This window comes from Cucumis sativus, chromosome 4 (assembly GCF_000004075.3).
Source record: "Cucumis sativus cultivar 9930 chromosome 4, Cucumber_9930_V3, whole genome shotgun sequence".
In the NCBI taxonomy this organism is placed as follows: Eukaryota; Viridiplantae; Streptophyta; class Magnoliopsida; order Cucurbitales; family Cucurbitaceae; genus Cucumis; species Cucumis sativus.
In genome coordinates, this window is record NC_026658.2 from 12,283,065 (window position 1) to 12,291,262 (window position 8,198).

Consider the following 8,198-nt stretch of genomic DNA (forward strand, 5'->3'; position numbering starts at 1 on the left):
GTGACACGCTGCACATGAGGTTAGAATGAGACATGGCAAGGCAAGCCCTACGCGCGCCTGCCAACTTCTGCCACAATATTTTGTACGCAAGCTAATGTCTTTGGGCTGTTTTTGTGGTTTTTGGAAATTTTAAGCAAAGTTTTGATATTTTAGATCTGAAGGAGATAGAACAAGTTTATAAGCCAAGGGTCCAAGCTACTCTCGATAAGTGACAAAAATGAGTTTAAAGTTGATTTCTAAACATGAATTTACTATCAAATGTTTCAAGCATGCTTTGATGTTTGAATATTTGAGGATACTGACTTATAATGTATTTCCAAAGCATGAATTTAGAAACATTTTGGTAAACATGTTTTTATTGATGAATTTACTAATGAAAATTATAAGCAATCATGATTGTGCTAAGTTTTCAAAATGTTTAAGCTTGAAAATAATATTAGCATGTTTTAGTCTATACCTAAAATATTCTAAGATATATAGCAACCCTTCGGGAGAGATTTTCTTGTGCATAGAGGTCATTTGATTTGGATATTCAGTAAATACCTAGCTTTCCATCATTGGTATTAGATAAGAGATGAAGACTTCTAAAGATGCTTAGTTTCCCATCTCAAGGGACGAGACCCTGTACGAATGCCTAGTTTCCATCTCATTTGTAGTTATAACGAGATAGGGCACAATTGATGCCTAGAGTTTCATCTCGTAAGTATCATATCACGGGATAGGGCTTCTATGCCTAGTTTATTGTTTTTCATCTCGACGATTCTAGGTATAGCAACTGAGAGGGAAGTTTGAGATAAGTTGTTTGAGTTTGATTTCATTTATGTTAAGAGTTAATTGTTAAATACTTGTTATTTCAAAACGATGTTTTATAACACAATCACTCATTGGGCTATTTAGCTCACTCTTTGGATAAATATCCCCATATGGATTACGTTGTTTGGAAAATTAAACTGTGCTTTAGTACTTCAAGAAAACTTCCCTCCCATGTCCTCTCACCTCATGTCTGCCCCATTTGTGTTGATAACATGAAAAATATTTAGCACCTTTTAATTGACTATGTCTTTGTATCGAAATGTTGGTTCCGTCTTCTCCAAACATTCAATATTTGTTGGGATTTTTTGCTCAATCAAGGCTTATTCTTCTTTGTTCTCGACCTGCTACCTATGATTTATGATTTTGTTTTGGACATATTATTTTATCATTTTGTTTGGTTTTATTTTGTGGCTTTTGTTTGTTTTTTTTTTTTTTTTTTTTTTTTTGAAAAGGAGACAACCTCTTTATTAATATTAAAATAATAATAATAATTAGACAAAAGCTCATAGTACAAGAGAGTTATACAAGGAACATGTAACTAAAGATGCTTTTGTTTTGCTTTTGATTTTGATCTTGTGTTGTCGCTTTTTGGATGTGATGAGGGCGCTAAGGGGTGACTCAACTAGTTGAGATGTCCAGGTGCGTCTGTTGATCCTCCATCCTATTGCTCTTTGTATAATCCTCATGACATTGAACTTTGTCTCTTCATTTTTCAATATTAATAATGGTGAGACTCATATCCTTTTTTTTAAAAAAAAACAATATGGGTTAATTTAATAAAAGTGTTGCTAGCAGAGATTTGGTTGAGCACAACCAACACATTTCCATGATAACAAAAGGGATTTGCGTGGTGAAAATAGATCTATTAGATCTCTTGGAGCAATAAAAAAGAAATAAGATCTTTATGTGAAAGTCGAACTTTTTTTTTATGGAGCCTTGTGAAGAAAGGCCTTTACTTTTGGGCAACATTGGAATTGGGGCATGGTTGTGCACTTATTATCAAAAGTTATCCCCTAACCATCAAACTGGTTCACTGTTGCGAAATGGTGGGTTAGTTTAGGACATGTCATTATTCTCGAACCTTCAGATAAATCTCCTTATCTTAGGGAATTAAAAGTTGTTCAACACAGGCTTGAAACATACATGTATAGGGCTTCTGTATTTTCCGATAAGGAGCCAATGATTGATTATATATTGGTCTGTTTTGCAAAGGGAAAGATTTCCCTAACACGTATTGTAAAAAAATATGTAGTTGGCTAGTAGTGAAAAGTTAGCAAGGCTATTCATGTTTCTCTTGGTGTTCCCTCTCACTCATCTTGAAGCTTATTGTGGGCATTTTGTCAACTTACTGTGGGTTTCTTTTGTATTTTGTTTTAATTAATTACTTCGTACTTATTTTACATTTTAGTTTTCATTAGTGCGCCCTGGATAGAGGATTTTGTTTAGCTCGTTGTTATTGTTGATAAAATTAAAATGCCAACGATTACAATTCTTGAGAACGAACTCATCTGTTTCCAATTCAGATGCCCAAAACTTGTTGAATGGATCCTATCTCGTTGATCGCGACATCTTGCTGGCAAAAGTATGCTCCTCCGTAAATGGACTCCAGGTATTGTCTCTAAATCCTTTGTTTTTTATTATGTTCCTATATGGATTAAACTAGGTAGGATTCCAATGGAGTTATGGACAGATGTCAGATTGACTGTTGTGGCTAGTGTTATAGGCAAACCTCTATCTTTAGATCTAGCTACTAAGGAAAGACGAAGGTTGTCACATGCTTGAGTATGTGTTGAATCAAATGTGGACTCTCCTATGCCTGCTGAATTTACAATTCACCTTAGGGGAGAGAATTTTGTTATGGCTGTGAATTATGAGTGGAAGCCTCGAAGGTGTAATTTGTGCCGGTCTTTTGGGCATTCTAGTGGTAAGTGTCCTAAGATTGTGGAAAACAAAGTTCATCGAGAGGAGGATGTGAGCAAGGTGGTTTCAAACAAAGAGGAGGAACGGACAATTATGTCTTGTTGATGTGGTGTTAGACTTTAAATAGTTGGAGGAAAGTAAGACTAATAGCTCCACCATTAGGCATATTAAGGAAAAGGAGGTAGGTAATCGAGATGAAATTACTCGTTATTAGAAAGAAAAGAGAGTTGGTTTATGTTCGAGAGAAGGGTAAACGTGTGGATGTGATTATGCCTAACTCTTTTGGCAGCCTTATGAAGTTGGGTGAGGGAGACAAGTGGACCTTATCTATAGTGGATGACTCCCCTCCCCCCTTACAAGTGGATGATACCACTATTGTTATTAAGCGTATGTTATTAATCACCTTAAGATAATTTCAAAATATAAATATATTTTTAGTATAAGTCCTCACGTTTGACTCTAGACTCACCAATCAACCTTATTTGGATATTAAGAATATGACAAAATTAGTGATATTAGATGACTATCAAACGATAATCATAGGGTTATCAACTTTTAAATTTACTACTTTTAAAATTTAGAAAATGTAGTGACATGAGTCATGTGATTATAAATGTTTTTGTTATTTTTGCAGGGTTCCAAAGAAAAAAGAAAAAAGTAAGATGTGATTGATAATATGTGAAAAAAGGAAAAAAAATTAAAGAAATATAACTCGATATATCTAATTTGTTTAAAAACGACCCCATTTGTAATTTTTCTTTTCAAAAGTCACACAACATCTTTTTGGAAAGTTTTTTTAGAGAAGCATGCCAATACCTTCATCCTACGTATATAGATGTATTTATGAATAATTTTTAAAAGTTCAAAACAATTTTTTTTAACATTTCAAAGTTTAAGGTTATTTTTTTACACAAACTACAAAATTCAAAAGAATTTTTTTTTTGTAATTTAACTAAATACTGTTGTATGTATATGAGAAAGAAAATGTTTAAGGTGGCGTACTTCGAGAACCAATTGATTATAACCAAGATGCCTCAAAGTCGTTCACCTTTGGGATGTGTAATAAAATCCATGGATTTCGCACATTCAGGGAATTTCAATGTGTTCGACTAACTTTCCAAAGTTACTTTCTCTACTAAAGCCTGAAGCCCCGTATGCTGCAAGAATCAGTGTTGCGAATCGAGGTTGCAACGTTTCAAATGCAACTGATCAGTATACCATTCAAAATTTGAATTTTCAACATGACGAGTTTGTAACTTTAGTGCCCCTTGGAGAAGAAAATGAAATTCAGGGTATGTGTAATTCAGGTTCTGTTCCACAAGATAGTACAATTTAAATTATTCTCCATATGTTGCTTAATTATCTCATAACGGTTTATTTAAACCAGGATGCAGTGCATGACAGCAACGGTCCAGTTTCTTTAGCAGAAATAGAGAACAACACGACAGCTAGTATTGCAAAATTATCCAATACTCTTGGTAATTTGGATGAGACACATTGTTCTTGCTCTAAACATAGCGCAAAGAGAGTTTGGGAAGCATCACTTTCTTCCCTGACGTCAAAGAAAGTAAAAGGAGTCAATCTGGACCATTTCCATTCCCACTCTAACAAAAATCTTGATCCTAAAAGTGATGTATACGATACCTGCTCTCAAGGATGCTCTTTAGCCAATTCAAAGCATGAAATTTTATCAAGTATTTATCCTAAAAATCCAACCAATCAGTGTACACAAAATTTTTGTCAAGAATTTGGAAGTGTAAATGTGGCATCAGAGGACCTCAATTCTGAAGAGCTAGAGAAGCTTCTGATTCCTTCCCTCCATTATTGATAAATAAAATTGAGGTTAAGGCTTATCATATACATACCCAGTCACTGAACTTCTCCATATTCCTTAATAGGCATATCTTGCTTGGCTTATTTGGCTGGCTCTACTCATGTAGGCTTTCAAAAGGCGAATCTGACATCCTGCCAAAAATGATTAATCAGTTTCTTTAACTGTTGAACTTTTAGGTTGTATACTAGCAAGCACCTGAAGTTTAGGGATTCAATCTTTATATTATTCTTAAGAGTTATTCAATATCCCTACCTAGAATAGACAAATGAAGCTTGAAACTACCCATAATATTAATGTTGTTGTTTAATTATGACATTTTGTTATCGGTCTTTCTAACTTACGAATATCCATCTTCTGATATGTGTTCACATGCATATTTTATGGATGTAGATTTTATAGTATTTCTTTATTTATTTTATATGGCATTAGCTGTATACTTTTTTTATAAAATATTAATATAAATATTAAACTACCGATTCACCAAAAAGTTTAAGCTGGTGGTTGAAAGAAAATTCAATTATAGCCTTAAGCTACTTTGGTGGACTAGAAAGTATAATCTTAGAAACACTCAATCTGATCAAGTTCTCTGAAGCAAGAATTAAAGTTCGGAAAAATCTTTGCGGATTCTGCAACTATAGAATTAAAGAGTGAGAACTGAGGAAATTTTTCCCTTAATTTTGGGGATTTTGAACCCATAGAAGCTCCTGTAATAATCCAATCTGATCTATTTCAAAGTGATTTTTCCAATCCTATTGATTTATGTAGAATAAATTCAGTGATTTTAGATGAAGGGCTCCAAAGTGATGGTCTCCCAGATACCTGAATTTTCTCAAACAGAATGCCCCATCCATCTCAAGAAATCCTTTCGAAGCACTTAGGAAGTTGGGTGATGAAGAAGAAAACCTTGTTCGACCGGAAAGAGTTTCAGCCCTTGAATCCTCGCGGAAAAAATAATTTTCAGAAGGCAAAATTCAAATTTGGGTATAGTTGGCATCTCCACGTACTTAGAAGGGGAAAAGACTTCAACAAAAAGAGAGAAAACAGACCTCGAAAGAAGAAAAGGCAGCCAGCCGACATTTTATTATCTCAAAAAACAGCTCACCTAGCCCTCCCCAACCAGATTGTTTCAAACTTAATGTATCTGCAGACATTTTAAAAGCTGACACACAGATGGTAGGCCCCAAGAATTTTATTAATCAGAATTCCAATGGCTTTTGGTATTCTGACGAATTGAGGAAGAATCAGAGTCCTCTCCTCCATCAAGGAACTTCACTTGCGGGCCATCTCCTGTTTTCAGTTCTCAACCAAAATTACCAGCCTCTCCCAAGACTAAAATATCATCTAATGAAAGCTATTCCATTTCATGCCAGAAATTTTTCTAAGCACCTCAAGACCTATACCAAAGGGAGAACTTCTTTTCGCAACATTTGGATGAGCTTGGCTAATTCTGATTTATTAGAGGAAAGTTGTGTGAAGATACAAATTCCAAATTCAGTTGGCAAAAGGTCAGTACTGCCTTCCTCCTTAAGTAATAAATTTTCTCAATCCTCCTCCAAACTTTCTGGTTCATTCTTTAATTTTGTGCAAGATACTTCTTGTCTAAAAAAAGTTGAGAACCTAGAAGATGAATTCATGGAAGTTGAATCAGTCACCAGTGTAAGTATCCTTCCCCCAAGAGTTGGTTCCTTTCTTGGCAGCATGTGAAATTGAATTGATATAAGGCAGAGGTAGCAAAGATGGAGATTATATCATGGAACACTAGAGGATTCATGGGCCATTCGAAACAATTGGCTATTAAAAATATTTTGAAGAAAGCTAATCCAGATAGAGCATTGATTCCGGAGACCAAAAGAGAAGAGATTGCCAGTTGTATTATAAAGGCACTATGGAGTTCAAAAGGAATTGGCTGGGTCTTTGTTTGAAGCTAGTGGCAAATTAAGAGTTTTTGATTATGTGGATAAATATAAGTTGTCGATTATTGAAGTTCGGTCAAGAGAAGGAAGGTCATTACAGTGTGGCTCATAAGTTGTTTCAACATTAATTTATAAGTTGTTTGGAAAGGTTCTCGCAGAAAGATTAAAGAAAGTCAGGCCAGGTATTACTTTGTAAGACCTCCTATTATCTATACCTATAAAAGGAAGGGTAGAAAGAGAAATTCCTTAGCAACCAATGATGAGAGAATAATGGGAGAGGATCGTGCAGGTGGGGCCTGCCAGGAGGGATGAGAGAGAGAGGTATAAATATGTAATGTTGGGGTAGGGGAGGCTAGGTCTTTTTTGGTTATTTCAAGGAGAGTAAAGGTGCTGTAGCCTGAGGGTATCCAGCCCCGTATAAAGAAGCTGGGTAAGTTTTCTATGTTGTTCTTCCTTTATTTTTCATATCTACTACTGTTGAATGTGTTTTGGCTTTTACATAAATAAAGATTTACAGAGTGCTGCCTCTGTTTAGCCATTTGGTTAGGATATTTTGTGTTTTATTGTTAGAATCCTAACATACTTCTCCATTACAATGTGGCTTTCTGGAAGAGTGCCAAATCTTGGATCCTATTTTAATAGCAAAAGAAACTATGGAGGTCTATAGTATCCGAAAAAAGAAAAGATGGATCATTAAATTATACCTTGAAAAGGCCTTTAACAGAGTGGATTGGAAATTTTAGAAAATGTAATGCAAAAGAAGATCTTCGATGTAGGATATTGTGTTATATTGGCCAGCCTTTACAGCATCCCCATTTTGAAGTCTTTGATGATCAGGACTTTCGGATCAGCCTCTGCTTCAAACAGTTTTTGCTCAACCAATCAAGGCTTATTCTTCTTTGTTCTCAGCATGCTGCCTTTGATTATGATTTTTCTTTGGAAAGATTCTTTTTATCATTTTGTTTGTCTTTGTTTTTGTGGCTTTTTGTTTTGATCTTGTGTTGTCGCTTTTTGGATGTTTTGAGGGCACTAAGGGGGTGTCAACCTAGTTTGAGATGCCCGGATGCGCCTGTTGATCTTCCCTCTCCTCTTTTGCTCTGTGTACAATCCTCATGTACATTGAGCTTTGTGTCTTTCTTTATATTAATAATAGTGAGACTCGTATCCTTTTTTAAAAAAAGAAAGAAAATTCAATTATATATCACCAACACTCTCCTCACTTGTGGGCTTGAAATATTTGAAAGGCCCAACAACTGGAAATGGATTTTAATTGGGGAGGAAACGACAATGCGAGGCTTGAACACAAGACCTTCTTGGACCACCTGCTCGGATACCATATTGAAAGGGAGACAAACAAACACAAAACTTTACATGGAAACCTGTGTACCATAAGAAAAACCACTATATTTTTCTTCTTATTATTTTCTGATGAAAAATACAATAGGTACAAGGGAGAATAAATAGAATATACAGAGGAATAAAAAAGGAAAATATTTAGGAATTAAGAAAAATATTCCCATAAACTTTTCATAAATATTCTAAGATTCTAACAATAAAAAGTTCTATTTATTCCAAATTGTGACTGCTCTAATATGCAGTTCTTTTCTGATTCAGATGATTGAGGAGCTTGGTGGTTCTCTCACTGCTGATGGGAGTACAAGCACTCATGTCATTACAGGAAAAGTGCGGAAAACTCTAAATTTTTGTATTGCTCTCTT